The 18,849-nt window shown below is 39.1% G+C and overlaps 1 protein-coding gene across 2 annotated transcripts in view; it reads right to left on the minus strand.

Moving 5' to 3' along the window:
* Nucleotides 1-4,898, minus strand: part of esr2b (estrogen receptor 2b) — a 72,749-nt gene extending 67,851 nt beyond the window's left edge. Inside the window, exon 1 of one of the 2 annotated variants that reach the window (XM_085343075.1) lies at nt 4,711-4,898. The gene's annotated coding sequence lies outside the window, so the exon portion shown is untranslated. Of the gene's footprint in view, nt 1-4,596 lie in introns of both variants that reach the window. The other variant, XM_085343073.1, reaches the window with a different exon arrangement.
* Between the last annotated feature and the right edge of the window lie 13,951 nt (nt 4,899-18,849).

An 18,849-nucleotide genomic window follows, 5' to 3' on the forward strand; every position in this document is an offset into this window, starting at 1 on the left:
ACTTTAACAATAATAATATAACAACAATAATTTATTCAAACGTGCTACTTGTTTTGTGGCAGCCAGTCTTTCTTTCTTTCAAAGTCAGCACTCTGTGTTTAATATCTTTGTTTAATTTTTGTTTTTATACCACACTTTACCCAAAGTTTATAAGGCTTCCATAACACTCTTCTTCTATAGTAATGAAATTATTTAGATGTATTAAGATAAGATAAGATAAGATAACCTTTATTAGTCCCACACGTGGGAAATTTGTTTTGTCACAGCAGGAAGTGGACAGTGCAAAAGTTATGAGGCAAAAATTAGAATACAATAAGAATAAATACAGTACACAACTGTACAGAATAGAATAAAATAAAATACTATATACAGTAGAATAAAATAAAATAAATATACAATAAGATAAAAATAGAATACAAATACAAATACTATATACAACTGAGTAAAAATACAACGATGACAGAAAGGATTATTGCACTTAGTATTATTGCATATGTATGGATGTGTGTGCTTGATCAGTTAAAGTCTTTATTATGGAGTCTGACAGCAGTGGGGAGGAAAGACCTGTGATGTTTGTTGAATCCTTTGTATACCAGTGTTTTTAAAATATATTTTACCTTCACAGGGCATAAAGGAATGATCTAAATAATTGATAAAATGAAAAAAAATCTCTTAAATTTATTATACTTATTTTGTTAAATGTAAATGGGAAGCAGCTAAAAATTAACAACTAGTAAACTAACAACTAACAAGTTAACCTTTTCAAAATATGGATTCTTTACCATTACTTTGATTGTTGCAGAATTAGGTCAAACTTTTTACCTGAGGTACCGACATCTAACAAAACCCATTCATTGTGTTCAGTGCCATTTTAAGGTGCCAAATTGCTTCTAATAACGGTAACACATACATTTCCACCAAAAATCAGCAAAGCTACTTAAAGTCTGTTGTTTCAGTTAAACAATGCTGTTCAACCTGGAAATCTCAGCTAAACTCTGTGCACCAGTTATAAATGTGCCAATGATGAGGAGGTTTACTGACACAGTGGCGCTGTGCTTCGTTTCGAAGCAGTCAGCTTTCTCTTTTTTGGGATGGAATCACACTATGATTCACAATTTTCCCCACAGATTTAGTTGAAGTCAGGTAATCACATGAGTGGTTTTTCATATGGTTGCCTGGATACAATGCTGGTCACTTCAACTAAATGCTAAAAGGGCCAACTCACAAATCTGTGCAACCTGCTTTTGCTTTGATTTCTATTCAAGTTCTAACTGGAAGTGACAACTCGCATGGCTCATATGATGGGAGAACTGTGCTATTCCTGGCTGCTAAGATTTTTTTTTCATGGAAAGCAGATTATGAGCCAAATTAAGATAATCTGTAATATAAGATCATCAAATAATCCACCTTTTCAAGATGTAGTTTAGCTGGATGCATTTGAAATCCTGGGCGAGCTATAAAAATTCTAAATGGCAAATCAACAATTCCTGTAAGTTTCCACCTATAAAATATATTAAATAATAAATACATTTAAAACAATCTGCACCCACACACACACACACACACACACACACACACACACATGCAGGTTTATATCCACCAGTACTGTTCTTCAGTCTGAAATATATCTCAAAGCATGTCATCAAACATTCATCAAAGCTAAAATGTGCCAAAATAGATGGCGAAAAAAGAGAAAACAAGAAAAAAATAACCCTAAAGTCAGTTAAAACCCCAGCTAATAAATAAATTCTTTCATTCTTTGATATATAAAAAAATAACATGTGATAGTGCCTCCACAAGCCAACAAGCAATCACCAGCAGATCAGCTGATGATCAAAGCATCAGCAGTAACACTGTTCATTACGAAGTACATCCATAAAGAGGATGCCACGCCCAAGGTTCAAATTGCCAACAAGACTTGTTTCCCTCCCAAAAGCAACACAATAAGAAAAGCTAAATTACAAGTAAATCCTAATAAAGACGCCAGATTCTAGAACACCAGTCCTCCGTCAAATAAAGGACAAAGCTATCACTAAGCGCTCTCACTTGCCACACCTGAGAGAGGGAGAGGATGAGTGAAGGAGGAAGGAGAGAGAGCAAAGAAAAGGGAGAGGAAGCAAACACAAGGAGAGGGCGGGTAATAGACCAGCACACTGAGTGAGCCTTAAAGTGCAAGGATCTTTGACAGGTTTCATCAGTCTGACTAAATGTAAAATCATCAGCATTTTATTTATGATGATCAACAACAACAAAAAACAGTTGTTATTCTTAATCCTTTCAGACAGCCTAATTTTCTTCAGTGTGTATTTAGCATGAAACAGATTGTGGACAGGAAGAATCCAAAGCAAGGAAGAGCACTGTTTTAGACGTATAAAATAAAAGTAAAGCAAAATACTGTATTGTCACGTTACAACTTTTGTAAATGTATACACCACACGCATTTGGGTCATAGTCGTGCACTAATTTAAAGAAGACTGCACTGCATATTTAAACAGTGCACACTCCAAAACTTATATCTTTCACGAGGCAGCGGCTTTATTCAGCATCTATAAAGCGTCTGTTAACATGTGTACCCCATGAGAGAAGGGCGGGACAACCATCAAGGATTCGACGTTACAAAAGCAAAAAACCTGTCAGTCTGCAACTTTCAATACACGAGTTTGACGCCCAGTTTCAGATTAACAGACATCAGAAGCCAAATGAAACTAGTTTCCTTCTGAAATGAATCATTATCGAGCATTCTGAACATGTGCAGTTTGATCCCACTCCGATCTTCTTCTCTCCGTGGCACTACAAAGCACGGCACACAGTCCTCTTACTGGTGCTACACCTGCCTGCAGGGAGAAGACTGCAGCACACCTCTTATGGGCTCACTAGTGCCATGTTTTAGTCACATAGTGTTCTCGTGTATATCGGGTGACGGACGACCTGTGGGCTGCATTGGGAGGAGGTGGGGGTTGGGGGGAGCAGAGTGACCTTGAAGAGTTTTCGTTGCCAAACTGTGGAATTCTTTTCAATGGGAATGAAAACCGGAGATCGGAAGGGGATGTACACCAAGCCTGAAATCTTATTTCTAGTAACGGCAGGACTTCCCTCCATCCTCCCCTCCACACACACACACGTGCATATTTTCATCTCCCACACAGCTAAGTTATTCGCGAGTGGAAAAGGAATCTGGTATTTACAGTAACAGCCAGATTATAATTACACCGTGAGCAGTCTCAAGGCTGCGGAGAGGAGGCTGCCAGGCTTACATCCACTGTGTGGCCTGAAGAACACAAGCAGATAGTCAGTTTTGTTGATGTGATAAACTAATCGCCAGGGCCGTCTAAAGATTAGAGTGCAAATCCTCACATAAAAACCACAGCAATGCTGTAATAAGACGTGGAAGAACGCCTTTAATGCACGCTCCTGAGAGGACAGGATTAAGAAAAGGGAAACTTGAAAATACAGCAAAGCCACATTTAAGGTTCAGAACACACACACACACACGTATCAGGCATCTGCAGGATGAGTCTAAGAACATGTCTTTATTTTATGTAGGAGATGTTTGATTAACTAATGTGACTGGGTTGATTCACAACCACCGTTTGTTTTTTAAATCTATACATTTTAGCTGCACAGAGGAAGATTTAAGATTTAAAGTGAATGCAGTACAACTGTGAAGAAGGACAAATTAAACCAGAATCCTCTTTAGAATGGAGTTTTTAAAAGATGGAACTAGAATGACAAAATCTAATGAAAAATATTAACTAATTTTTGCCTTTTTGTGTATATATATATATATATATATATATATATATATATACCTGCTTCCTTTATTTTGTTTTGGGGGCTTTTGTTGACTTTTTTGTCCTTTACGGGTTGAATACAAATTCTGACAAATACAAGGAATCGCAATTAAAACATTTCATTGAATAAGATACTGAAATTGGGCACAAAACATCAGCAGGAGCCTTTACAGCTCCACTCTTTTTATTATTTGATGTGTCTGGGAAAGTTTTAGAAAATTAAAACAAAAAAAAAACCTTCATTTTTGCTGGTGATGACAAAAGTCTCAACTTCTCTTCACTGACTGCGTGAAAAAGCCTGGCTTCTTCCTATCAGAGCCACATTAAACTAATGGCAACCCAAAAGGTTAAGTGGTATGATTTTTCTCCTAATTCAACTTTTTTTATTTTATGTAATCTATACCAACCTCTGTGCTGTGAGCCAATACAGTCCGCAACCAAAGACCAAACCTTTTCAGAAAAATGTCAGTCTTACCTCTTAAAATTCCCTAACAACTGAGCAAACTACATTTACTGTAATGTGACAGTAAATGTTACACATGTCTCTCTTCAACTCTGCTCACACTGCACGCCTCATAATTGCAAAAGCATATTTTATGGTTGAGAGCAATACAATGAGATATTTTATGCTTACACATCTCCTACACAGTAAATTTAAGCTTAATTGAACCTTTTGCCTTTATTGGCAGAAAGTCTGTCGCAGCAGTTTTACCCATGTCAGTCAAACCATGAACTCTCTGAGATCGGTAAAGTTGGTCGGTTAGAGCACAATCAGAATTGACTGTTGAACCGAGCAGAGATGCACCTGTTACACTGGGAACGATCCGGTCAGTTTCACTCCTCCCTTCCGCGCTGCGGTCACTCTCTGCTCATCTCAGTGGAAAAGAAATCACATCTTACTTTTCTCCATTTCACGAACCTGTCACGGGAACATATCAGCTGCTGTGTCTGCCGCTTTACTTCTTTGGGTTAAACGTCAAAGTCGCCGCAAACACTCAATAAACGAAAGCGTAAAAGTGAAACTATAAACTACGCGGCACGTGCACCTCGGCTCTTATTCCTCCACGAACTTTTTCCTTGATGGTGTGTCAATAATATTTCCACTCAGTCCCTTCTCCAGCCCACCAAATCCTACGTTTAAGGTTTGTCCCATTCGGAGACGTCACTGGACACGCCTTCTCGGAGCTTAGCGCGCAATAGGAGGAGGCTCGGAAACTGAGCTGTGTTCCAACACGGAGAATTAAGCCCCCGAGTGCGTGTGTGTCCGCACACGTTACTCATCAGGAGCTGTTTGTCGTGTAATAAAAGAGACCACCTCGGTGCTGTGATGGAGTCCAGACTTTATCTCTGTGATTTCCGCGCAATCTTCACCTGTTCTGAGTTCATGATTGCAAAAAAGGAGCACAGCAAAAGCATGAGTCCACCAAGGCCCACAGAACACCAGCTGTGCGCCAGTGATGCTCATGTTGAACTGCCAGATATCGTAAAAAGAAGGTAAAGAGCATGACAGGAATAAATCTCCACAGAGCAACCTAGACACGCACGCACAAAGCAACGAGTTTCAGTAAAATGCAACTGAAATTTATAACATCAAAGGGTTTTTTTTTTATTAAAATCATGAATCGTTAAGTATAAACTTGATTTATACAATCAAGTAAATTTCATTTAAGCAGATTCTATTCAAGTTAACGTTTTAGCACTTACAATATAATCATATGAAAACTTACATGTAATTAATTCTTTAGAACTGAAGAAGCCTCTTGCATGAGAGGTGAAACTTCTTCAACAAACTTAGAGAAGTCCAGTCACCTTCTTTTTAAAGCTCCTAGGTCTGCCGTGACCTGGATGACTGAGAAGCTACACAGACCTACATGTGACTACAGTCCCACTAAGAAGCTTCTGATATTTGTTTCTTAAGAGTCTCTTAAGATTGAACCCTCTGTGATCGCTCATTTTCATTCACGTTTAGTAAAAAACTTACAAGTCGCTCCACATTTTTTGGGGATGTTTAATGGTTGAAGCTAACTCACACACCACCCATTAAGCCTCTGTATTACTGTTTTGTGCAAAATACCCACCTCTATTGTTTATTTTGGCAGCATTGTACCATCACCTCACAGAAAGAATGTTCCGAGTTTGAAACTCCTGCTCAGCTGTGACTCTGTATGGAGTTTGGATGCTCCCCTTGAGCTGATGCTGGATTCATCCAGGTTCCCCCTGCCGGCTGCTCTAAATTGGCTGTAGGTGTTGTTGTGAGGGTATGTCCTGTATCTTCTTCTGTACACATTTATTCAGATTATTTCACAAAATAAAATCAGGAGAGTGTCCTTGTACCATGTGCAGATCTTATAAAGCATCCCATCCAATTTCTTGGAATTCCCTTTGCATTATCATGTTATTATCGTCATATTTTTTCTTTTTGTTTTCATTGTGCTAAATGTTTTACACAAGTCTGCATAACTTTGATCAACTCTAACAGCCTTTCAACAGATTTTTGTATCGTTTGAACTCTGGTCAGTTCTGAGGCTGCTCTAATGTATGTCGGTATTCATGCTATAATTACTTTCTGCTTTTGCATGCAGCCTGCAAAGTACCAGTCATTCTTAATGGTTCACTGTTAATCTCAGAACATACTATGCAAAATAAATAGATAAATAAAAAAATGTGAACATTTTAAATGGCCTTAAGTCAGACTAGAGGCCATATGAGCTGTGAGGCAAGGTACATTTTAAACAAAGGGAAACACAGAAGATTAAAACTGTTTCTGTCTTGTAGCTTTATTATGTGAAATTAGTCGACATAGAACATTCCCCAAAGCATCACACTGCCTCCTCCGGCTTGCTTTTATCCATGTAATGTAAAAGAAAGCATGATTTATCACGTCAGGCCACCTCCTTCCATTGTATCACGGTCCAGCTCTGATACTCATGCGCTCAGTGTTTGTGCTTTTGATGGTGAACAGGGTCAGCATGGGCACCCTGACTAGTTTGAGGCTATGCAATAACATACACAACAAACTGTGATACACTTTGTGTTCTGACACCTGTCTCTCAGGATCAGCATCAACTTTTTCCACAGTTTCAGCTACAATAGCTCGTCTGTTTGACTGGACCAAACCAGTACACATAATGTCGTGCTGGATCGGTGTATTTATCACGTATTAGTACAAGCGTTGACTCCCACGTTGGCCATGGCTTGTTTTGAATGTTTTGACATTGTGATCTTTCTTTATGAGACATGTTAGACTGTTGCGTTAGTGACCATAAGGTCACTCCCTGGACTCTGGCTTCACTTTGGTGAGTTACCTCTTTTTTACCACTTGAGGCTGCCAGTGTACAGCACTGCATTTAAAACAGCTTAGCACACTAACTCATATGAAACACGCATTCTCTGCGTGATCGTGCTTTCACAGCTTATTGTAGAAAGTGTCAGTAAAGAGTACATTTTTCAGTCTTTTAAATTGTTGAGGGAGGCATTAATTACTCTGTCTGTAAAAGCTCTAATTTTCCCTTCACATGTGTAATTAAGTACCACAATTATTTTGATTTTATTTTCTGTGCCAATATTTTTTCTGTTTCTGTAGGTGTTGCTTTTATTATAAAAGCATTGATGTGACAATATTGAAGAGTGACTTTGCAGTGATGTAAATCCAGGGAATCACTGCTCTAAAATTTGATTTCAGTTTCTCAAAAATTGCTTAGAAGTGTAAGGTCATCCTGTTTCATCTCAGCTGTGTCTCTCAGTGACCTGGTCATTTTTGAGGATTGTTTCAAAGTCTGGCCATGAGCTCCAATCAACCCGTGGCTGAGGGTCCACAGCGGGCCTGAGCGTGGAATATTTTACAGCTGATCTGAGCTAAAATGCAAAGCTTGAGAAAGTTAATAAAATGGTTTCTTAGAGAGGTCAAAGAGGTCATTCAAACTGATTTTTGTCCTTTTATGAAAAATGTATGTCCTGTCAGTGCTGCCTGGTAAAACCATAATGAGGAGTTATGCTCTGAGCCTTGAAGGCCAGTTAAACCAGAAAGTCATATTCAGCCACATTTCCTCTGAAAAACAGTTGGTGTTAATCTCTGGGTCTCTTCCACATCACGTCTTTTATTCTGTCTTCGTTCTCTCTCCCCAATGGCAGATGGCCCCGCCCCTCCCTGAGCCTGGTTCTGCCGGAGGTTTCTTCCTGTTAAAAAGGAGTTTTTCGTCCCCACTGTTGCCAAGTGCTTGCTCATAGGGGGTCATATGATTGTTGGGTTTTTCTCTGTATGTATTATTGTAGGGTCTACCTTACAATATAAAGCGCCTTGAGAGGCGACTGTTGTTGTGATTTGGCGCTGTATAAATAAAATTGAACTGAACTGAGTTGATGATTCAGTCACTGTTTTGTGCTTCTTTTCACTGACTGTGGCTTGAGTTAAGGAGGCATATTGTGCAATACCCTTTGACTAAATACCGTCCACTTTGTTCCTCTTTTATAGAGTTGTTTTAACCCATTGTCTCCACGAATTACAATTTTCATGACTGCACAGTTTTTCCAGGGAAACTATAGCTTCCAGTATGGTTGGCACCTACAATTATCCAGTTGGTTCAGTTTGTTGTCTGTTTGTTGGACAGAATTACTCAAAATTATGAAGATATTTGCTACAAACTGGCACAAGAGCGCCCTGATCCAATTTAGTGGAAACTTTGGATCTATGACTTTTATAAAGGATTCTTTACCATTATGAGACAGAGCACCACACAGATTGGAGTGGCAAAATGTTCTCCAAAAACAAAACCAAGAAAAAAAACAAAAACACATCCAGATATATTAATATGGATACAGATGTCCATATCTTAGTTTGTGTGGAAGGAATTTGCAGCCTTGACAATGGTATGCAGTCCCAGACTGCTTAGTAGTGATATACCTATACTTTTTTTGCCCCCCCACCCCCCTCTTTATACTCTTTCTTTCTTGACATGTTTAATATGCTTACTATCAGAGGAGAAAATGAACCTTGTGTAGTCTAAAAACTTTTTTATTTAATCAAACTGTAATGTTGTTGAACTCTGACGGACGTGTCTTTTAATCTTGTCAACAAATCCTTAATCATCTAAATCTGCCATTTATCATCTTGTAAAATGTTCCCTCTGCTTCTGTTGCACATCTCCCCGGACACTCTCTGCTTCACCAGCCCTGTGCAGCTGGTCCAACCCCTGCCTGCCTCCTTAAACTGGGGTGTTTAAATCTCTTTACCTCTGTTGTGAACTTCACACAAAGTTTGTGGTAACAAAATCAAACTGACGAGGATCTCGTTTGAAAAACACACACTCACGAGAAAAAATAAAAACAGACTGCTCAAAGCAAAAGCAGAGCCCTCACAGCTGGTAGTACAAAACACAGTGACAACGTGCGTATTAGATACCCTCAGTGCCAAAAGCATAAATATGAAAAAATAGGATCACCAAGAATATCCTAAAAATGGCATTGAGGGGGGTGTTACAGTGAAAAAAAACCCAAAAAGCAGCCAAATTTTCATCTGAAAATGTTGAATTTTAGTAAAAACAATGCTCTGTAGTTTGATACTGGCGTTACAGACAAAGCAGATGTTTAAAGCCTTTGGACGCACATTTGAAATGCACTCATTCTCCTTATCAGCTGGAAACATTAAAGCCGTAAAATGACTTTTTCGAACGGATAAAAACTTTTGAACAACAGCAATGTTGAGCCTGTTCCAAAATTTGAATGTACATGTGTTGAAGGTGCGGGTCTTGTTGAATTATTAAACATACTTTCTTTAATTTTTCGAGCCACAAAAACAACAACTTTTAATTTTGTCTGTGAAGGTTCTCAGTCATCCAGGTCATCGTAGTCAAAGGAGCTTGGAAAGAAAAGCGTCTGGACTTCTTTAAGTTGCTTGAAGACGTTTCACCTCTCATCCGAGAAGCGAGGGAGGATAAGAAGGACAGACGCAACAACATTGTCATCCCCTATGTAGCCGGTGTATCAGAGAAACTCAGGAGAGTTTTCTCCAAGCATGACATCCCAGTGTATTTCAGACCCAGCAACACGCTCAGACAGAAACTGGTTCACCCGAAAGACAAAACGCCAAAACACAAACTTAACAATGTGGTGTATGCTGTACAGTGCAGCGAGGAATGCTCAGACCTCTACATTGGAGAGACCAAACAGCCACTTCACAAGCGCATGGCACAACACAGAAGAGCCACCTCCACAGGACAAGACTCAGCAGTCCATCTGCATCTTAAGGATAAAGGACACTCTTTCGAGGATGCCAATGTTCACATTTTGGACAGAGAGGACAGATGGTTCGAAAGAGGAGTGAAAGAAGCCATCTATGTCCACTGTGAGCGACCATCTTTGAACAGAGGCGGGGGTTTACGACACCAACTCTCTGCCATCTATAATCCAGTTTTGAGATCCCTTCCCAGACGCCTTAACGCCCACACACATCCTGGGCCATCTGACCTCAGGAATTCGCATGATAAGGTGGGGCCAGGTTTCACAATGAACACACCCGAAACTCTGGCTGATTGGGACCCACACCCAGTTTCACACCTTGGCTCAGGCGATTAGAGGATCATCAGGGGGTCCTTTTGTCCCTCTGTGGGGGGTTACTCCCACTAGGTTTATATCTGGGACTCTCCACCATTTGACCTTAGAACTGAAGAAGCTTCTCGGATGAGAGGTGAAACGTCTTCAAGCAACTTAAAGAAGTCCAGACACTTTTCTTTCCAAGCTCCTTTGACAACTTTTAATTTTCTTCTGCTTGAGTCTCGGCCTCGGGTAGCTCTACTTATCATTGCTCAGTCAGTTGTCTGTTTGTGCTACTTTTTTCAAGGAGCAGTGGATTATTGGTAAGGGTGACTTTATGTGTTTAGTTACTTAAGTGGAAGTACTTTGGAAAGTTTTACCTTACATACATAAAGCTGACAGTACAGCTTCTGAGGTATCTGTTTACAAAATGTTATAATCTATTCAAAGCTTCTTTGCAATTTTACATTGATAAACATTATCCTTAACACATTTGGCCCACATAAAGTACTATGGCCATCACACGGTCATTTAGAATTGTTTAAATAACTCGTGTCTTAAGTCCTTCCATCAAACAGAAAAAAAAAAAACATGGTTCACTTTTACATCACAAAATGTTAGAAATATAAGCTGTTCATAACAACCTGAAAGGTTGGGAGGTTAAAATGCAAACCAATGGAAGCAGATGTAGAAGACAATAATGTCTCAGAGCACACGGTGTCTATTATTGTGCAGACATGTATAAATAAGAGCTTTATAAAGACGCTTAATTTCTTAAGAAATAAACAGGTGGAGTGATCTTTATCAAAAGTGGATGTTGCATCTGTGACTAAACCACTGTACCCAAAAAACTTTAAAAATCTATTGTGTGTGAGGCTGTGTAAGTAAAGCTTGCCCTTCACACCCGCGTGTAACAAACCATTTGTTGGGGGTTGTGGATTTGGCACCTCAGCATTGTGAAAGTGGGGAAACATGTTTCTGGCTGTGCATACGATTTCTGCTTACAACTTAGAATCTCAGTTCTAAATGAAATTCAGATGTTTTTTTAAGTATGGCTAATGTATTATTTGACTTCTAAGGCACACACACACACACACACACACACACACACACACACACACACACACACACACACACACACACACACACAAGAACAACAACAACAACACAGAGAAGAAGAAGAGGGGGTCGTTTTACTACGCATCATAAAAACGCAATCATTCATCTTCCAACTGTATCTTTCTGTTCTGGCTTTAGAATCATTGGTTGTTTACTGAGCCGTACTTTGGGAGTCATACTGTTGTGATACTGGGGAGAAAAGGGTAAGGTCTGATAGACTAAACCATTACACACAAAACTTGAAAAACCTAAAGAGTGTGTGAGACTGCTAACTGTGTTGTTCAGCAATAAACTTATCTACAAATGTGTTAGTAAAGAGCGACTTGTACTTCTGTCCCATTAAGCAACGGTTTAACAAATTTCACTGCAAACTATAAAAGGAATCTGGATTTAAATAGAACATAGTAGTGCAGGAAACACTAGTATAAGGTGTCTATTGAACAAATCTCCTTCAGCGTTCAAAATTACCAAAGTGAGGACCACAGGCGTTTCTCTCAGTTGGTTATGTTCAGGGAAAAAGCAGCTAAATACACTGAGACTGCTCCACATTGTTAGTGAGTTAACTCTGGATATCTGTAGGTTTAGTCAAACTTGGAGTGAACAAAAGCAGAAAAACAGTAAAAGATGCAGACGGTGAAAGTCTGGTTTATTTCATGAACACAATGAAACATTTTACAGTCCGTAGAGCAAAGTAGCATACATGATAAATAGATACACATAACACGGACAGTGAGAAGTAAAACTCGTCGACTTACCACATGTTATATTCTGTAAACTTAAAATAACCACAGAAATTAGAGTTTAGTGTTTTAAGTCATCTATTAAAAAACATGAGTCAACATTACTGAAGTGACACTTTAACAATGCTTCTTATCACCGTGTTTATGATGATAAAACATGTTCTCTCATTAGTAGTTGTCTGCGCTGACACTTGTCATGAAAATGTCCCGAGCCAGGGTTCAAGCTTCCTCTTCAATTACCATTGATCATTAATAGGGTCACAAAAGATTTGTCACATTATCCCCATAAACAAAATGCTTTTATAGAAATCATTGTGACACAAATATTTAGATTCTTGATTCACAATGTGCACGAACTCAAAATCTTTAGTTTCATATTTATAAAGTATCACAAAGAATACATTTATACCATTGTATGAGCTACACTTCTTGTAAAAACTGATTGAAAATGCGTTTGAAAAAAGCTCCTGTCAATATGAACAGTCACATAAAATTCATTCCAATTTTTTGCCTTTGCTTCAATTAAGATGTTTCTTTAAATCTACAACAGCTTCCTTTTCAAAAAGTTTACTGACATAGTAAGGAAGTAGCTAGGGACCTCAGTAAGTATGAGCAACAACAGCTTAGGGACTGTTTCTACAATAAAGAGGAATTCATCATCATCTGCAGTTCATCAAAAAAAAAAGTGCCATTAAAAACAATTCAGCAGATCCTCAAAGTATGGATACAGACTGTTTTAAGCTGTAGAGGTACGCTTCATGTACTTATCAACATGCAGTTTAGAGGCTTGCATTAGAGTGCTTTGGTGCTTGGGCCTCTTTTATTTAGCACGGTTATACCATTGTGCATTTAGCTATATAAATATGCTCAAGAGTCTATCGTATGTTTGTCATGCAATTAAAAATTCAAAAATAAAATTTTTAAATCAGTAACTTTGCAACTTTAGAGGAAATGTTTTGGGATAACAAATGTGTCACATTTTAAACAGGGTTTGAATAATCAGCGTTAACACAGAGACATTTATGCGCTGGGTATAACAGACATGCTTACCTTGTGAAAGGCCCTCGGATGTCTTGGAGCAGAGAAACACGGTGTATTGTTGCTTTTCTCTATTGTATAAGCAGCGCCCGACTGTCAGAAACGCTCTGTGCGGGTAGCAAAGTCGGATCCAACGCACATCCAGGAATCCGTGTGAAAGAAAGGTGTCGCTGCAGCTAGGCTCTCAGGATAGTGAGGCTTTTATTTATATTTGCATTCTGGTGCGTTAAAACTAGCAGCCTCTGTGTCCCGCTTGGATCCTCATTCTGAAAATTCAGACATTTAAATAAAATGGTGAATTGGCTAGTGATGAGGAGCCACTTAGATCCGTAAAATGAGGTTTGATTAAATTAAACTCTTATGAACAGCTATGAATTCTACCTCTCTGCTGATGTGTTCCAAACAAACGATGTTTTCTACATGTCCAAACTGTGTGCTAACTACCTCTCACCGCTGTGTCTGGGATCTGAAAAAATAAAAAGTTAAAACGATATACCTTGCGGCAGTTGTGAAGTGCTGAGAAACTACTGTGTGTCTGATGGGGTGTTTTTATATAGGTGGACTTGGTTTCAGTTGGCCTCTGACATGATAAGATAAGATAAAGGAAACTGTTTGTAATGGAACTACAGTAGGAATGTGTGCTGGGATGCTCTTGATAAGGGAGCCTCTTTTATTGTTTTATGACTTGTTTTGCTGACTGTTGGGGGCCTAACTGTAACCAACTCTGTCTAACTGTTGCAGAGTTAAGAATCTGTAGTTTTTAGAAGCAACACAAGAAAAGTTTATTTCTAAAGGAATACCTGTTGTTTGTGGTGCTCTATTTAAAACTATTAGCCTCTGTGTCTTTTCGGAGCGCTAAAGAAAAAAGTAGTTAAATCATCCACGTGTAATCAACAAGTCTTACTGTTGCAGTGTGTTTGTGACTAGTAGATAATTATAGGGCTGGTTGCATTAAAGGAACATTGGGGGTTGATACAGTGATAGTGTGGCTAGGTGTGAATATGTGCTTTTAGAAGTATCACAGTTTATTTCTAAAGGGATACATGTTGTTTGTGGTATTCTGTTTAAAACTATTAGCCTGTGAAACTATTAGAAAAGTGAAATCTTCCTAAACTAGTTAAATTAAATGCTGTGTGGGGATACAAGGTTTTTAGAAGTATCACTGTTTATTTCTAAAGGGATACCTGTTATTTGTGGCACTCTGTTTGAAACTATTAACCTCTGTGTGTTTCAGAGCACTAAAGAAAAAGCAAACTAGGTATATCACTACTAAGCAGTCTGGGACTGCATACCATTGTCAAGGCTGCAAATTCCTTCCACACAAACTAAGATATGGACATCTGTATCCATATTAATATATCTGGATGTGTTTTTGTTTTTTTTCTTGGTTTTGTTTTTGGAGAACATTTTGCCACTCCAATCTGTGTGGTGCTCTGTCTCATAATGGTAAAGAATCCTTTATAAAAGTCATAGATCCAAAGTTTCCACTAAATTGGATCAGGGCGCTCTTGTGCCAGTTTGTAGCAAATATCTTCATAATTTTGAGTAATTCTGTCCAACAAACAGACAACAAACTGAACCAACTGGATAATTGTAGGTGCCAACCATACTGGAAGCTATAGTTTCCCTGGAAAAACTGTGCAGTCATGAAAATTGTAATTCGTGGAGACAATGGGTTAAAACAACTCTATAAAAGAGGAACAAAGTGGACGGTATTTAGTCAAAGGGTATTGCACAATATGCCTCCTTAACTCAAGCCACAGTCAGTGAAAAGAAGCACAAAACAGTGACTGAATCATCAACTCAGTTCAGTTCAATTTTATTTATACAGCGCCAAATCACAACAACAGTCGCCTCTCAAGGCGCTTTATATTGTAAGGTAGACCCTACAATAATACATACAGAGAAAAACCCAACAATCATATGACCCCCTATGAGCAAGCACTTGGCAACAGTGGGGACGAAAAACTCCTTTTTAACAGGAAGAAACCTCCGGCAGAACCAGGCTCAGGGAGGGGCGGGGCCATCTGCCATTGGGGAGAGAGAACGAAGACAGAATAAAAGACGTGATGTGGAAGAGACCCAGAGATTAACACCAACTGTTTTTCAGAGGAAATGTGGCTGAATATGACTTTCTGGTTTAACTGGCCTTCAAGGCTCAGAGCATAACTCCTCATTATGGTTTTACCAGGCAGCACTGACAGGACATACATTTTTCATAAAAGGACAAAAATCAGTTTGAATGACCTCTTTGACCTCTCTAAGAAACCATTTTATTAACTTTCTCAAGCTTTGCATTTTAGCTCAGATCAGCTGTAAAATATTCCACGCTCAGGCCCGCTGTGGACCCTCAGCCACGGGTTGATTGGAGCTCATGGCCAGACTTTGAAACAATCCTCAAAAATGACCAGGTCACTGAGAGACACAGCTGAGATGAAACAGGATGACCTTACACTTCTAAGCAATTTTTGAGAAACTGAAATCAAATTTTAGAGCAGTGATTCCCTGGATTTACATCACTGCAAAGTCACTCTTCAATATTGTCACATCAATGCTTTTATAATAAAAGCAACACCTACAGAAACAGAAAAAATATTGGCACAGAAAATAAAATCAAAATAATTGTGGTACTTAATTACACATGTGAAGGGAAAATTAGAAAATTAGATCTTTTACAGACAGACAAACGTCTGTTTTTACAGACAGACGGGCAAAAAAAGTATAGGTACATTACTACTCTGCTTTTTTGTAAGAGTAACCTTTCTCTAACCTTGACCAAAAGTTTTACATTCATTCAACGACATCTTAACCAATGGTTTTTGTTGTTTTGTAGTTAAACTGGGAGTTTAACAAAAGCAGAGTTTTGCAGAGTTGTCCAGTATTAATGCTGAGCTGTTTGCTCACAGATACAATAACTCATCTTCTATTAGGAATTCTTTGGATCTGAACCATCAAAAGATTTTAAAGATCCAGTCCATAACGTAAGCAGTCCTTAAACAACGTAAAGATTTAACTTGAAAGGACCAAGAATGCCTACTTTAGAGGTAACCACAATTTTATCCAAGGGGCTTGACCTTTATTTTTACTTGAATTTCAAAAGATTACTCACATCTATCAACACGTCTAAAGGTGAACTCTCTGTGACACATTTTGCATGCTTTTGTTAGTAGGTCCATCAGATGCCACTTTACTTTAAAATGGATCGACAAGTAATAAAAACACTTGCTAAGGCAATCTACAGCATGTTTCAAGGATAACAACTTCCCATGGCAAACAGCATTAAGCTACTTTGATTTATAGGAAATAAAAGTGATGTATCAATCTATTTAGGGGATTAAATTATGTCTCATTTAACAGCTGTTCAGTCCTATCCAGTGAAAATATAATTGTTTTCATTCTGTGTTAAATCAGCAGTCCTGTGGTTAAACTAGTTTTAGGATTCCCATTATCTAAATTAAGATGAAACGGGGATAGCTTTTCTCCAAACCGTGCCAAATCAAATCTTCATAGTAGCGCTGTAGCGCCCTCTTGTAATTAGGTGTCATGAATCGCTGTGCGGCAGGCAGGAGAAGGACCCAGGATGCAGACTCACAGACACGGGGATAAACTTAAAGAACACAGCTTTAATGCTGGCACGGCAGAATACAGGAAATACAGAACTAACTGGGAAAAAGTAAACTAACATTCGCAGGAAGGCACAGGAAGATCCACACAACATGAGGGAGACGCAGACAGAAATACACAGAGGGTTAACGAGGAAAGTGGGAACACACGGGGAACACAGGTGACACTGATAATCATAACGAGACAGGGCGGGGTGAACTGAACATGACATGTACGGGCGTGAGAGTCACAAAGTAAACAGGAAGTGCACAGAGGTTCAGACAGGAGGAGAGAGAGCACGGGGAAAACACAGACATAACGGGCTGGGAAAACATAACAACCACAAAGGGAGACGAGGGCTCATAAATACATAGAGGGCACACAGGGGGAAGAGAGAGCACGGGGAGAACTTAGACATAATGGGCAGGGGAAACATGGAATAAAACATAAGGAGAGACGAGGGCTCACAGATACACAGAGGGGCACACAGGGGGTAAAAGCCATGAAGGGAAAACACTTAGGGAACAACACAACAGGGCAACTCAGAAAACATGGCCTAAGCAAGGAACAAAATACAAACATACAAGAAAACTAAGAACACTGGGCCAACATGGCCCAGGACCATGACATTAGGCAGCAGGTGAAAACAGCTAAAGACAAAGTAGTGTTTTAAGAGCAGAGCTCTGATCAAAGCAGTTCTGTGATGCTTTGATCTTAAAACCTTTAAATTTCCGAAGGTAACATCAAACAAAGCAAGTGCTGACCTAAGCAGGATTTGAATCCAGAGGTAAAATCAGTGGTCAGCAGCTTTATGTTCAAACAACTCTTCTCTGACTCTGTTTGAATTTAAGAGTTTTTTTCTATGATAGAAACACCTTAAAGGAAGAAAAGCACATGCAGCCAGTTTGTTTTCAGCTTGAAATGTGACATATTGTACATGACAGAAACACGGCAACAAAGCAAAGAAAAAGCTGGAGGAGAATGCACCAAAGAAGTAGTAAATGGAGTTTGGATATAGAATCCAGCTTTGCTTTGTACTGCTCTGTTTGCCTCAAATGATTCATTTATCCGTTTTTTAGTCCTTTTGAAAATACCAAATGCTTGTTCTGATTCCTAAATTCTTTCTCTGCCTACTTCAATTATTTTCTGATAATTCTATTTGCCATATTAGTCTCTGAAACACTCTGCAGCAGGATGTTATACGATACGAGGCAACACCAGCAGACTATTTCCTTTCTGCAAAATCCAGAGCGAATGGAGGAACTGCGTGTTCCCTCTTGTGTCCTCTCTTCTCCTTTAACCTTTGCTCTAATAGCACAGAGACCAGTGAGAGAAAAATGATAAATGCGTCCTCCCCCTCGCACTGGGAAATGTGTTTGTGTGTGTGAGTGGGAATAAGGGCCGTGAACTTGAGCGTATGTTTAAGAGAGTGTGTGTCACATGTCCTCTGGATAGGGTATGTGCGCTGATTTTTAGCCGCTCTGCTTCTTGTGAGTCCAAATTTTTTTGCAAATGCAAGCTGAATCATCCTTTGCCCAATTTCTTTTTCCCTAATCATGTCTAAATTAGTTTCATTGACCCTCTGTGCTCCGGCTGCTCTGACAGTAATGACAGATGGGTGGAAGGGGCTGGATTCTCAGTGCTTTCATCCTGCTGTTCCCTATTACCGCAGTGATAGCCTGAATATTCACGTGCATGTAGTCTGCAGAGAAGCAGTTTAGGTCAGGAAGGGATTGATGAGTTATAATATCTGTACAGATACTGTATTTCCTAAATAAATAAAAGAGGCAGAACAGAGCACAGGGAAAACTAAACATTTCATCTCAGTGCTTCTTAGCAGAACTCAACGTTAGGCTGACAGCTGACCTGAATTTTGGATTTTGATAATGAGGTCATTATTTTGAACATTTGAGCTAATTGCTGCACATCCTAAAAGCCAGATAAACAACACTGATTTCTGTGGGTGAGAGACATTTGCTGGGTCTAAATTTGAATACTTCTGTTAATACAGATGCAGTTGGCCTACGATA

This window comes from Diplotaxodon limnothrissa, linkage group LG19 (assembly GCF_057381915.1).
Source record: "Diplotaxodon limnothrissa isolate DT_005_m linkage group LG19, D_limnothrissa_male_GT1.1, whole genome shotgun sequence".
NCBI lineage: Eukaryota > Metazoa > Chordata > Actinopteri > Cichliformes > Cichlidae > Diplotaxodon > Diplotaxodon limnothrissa.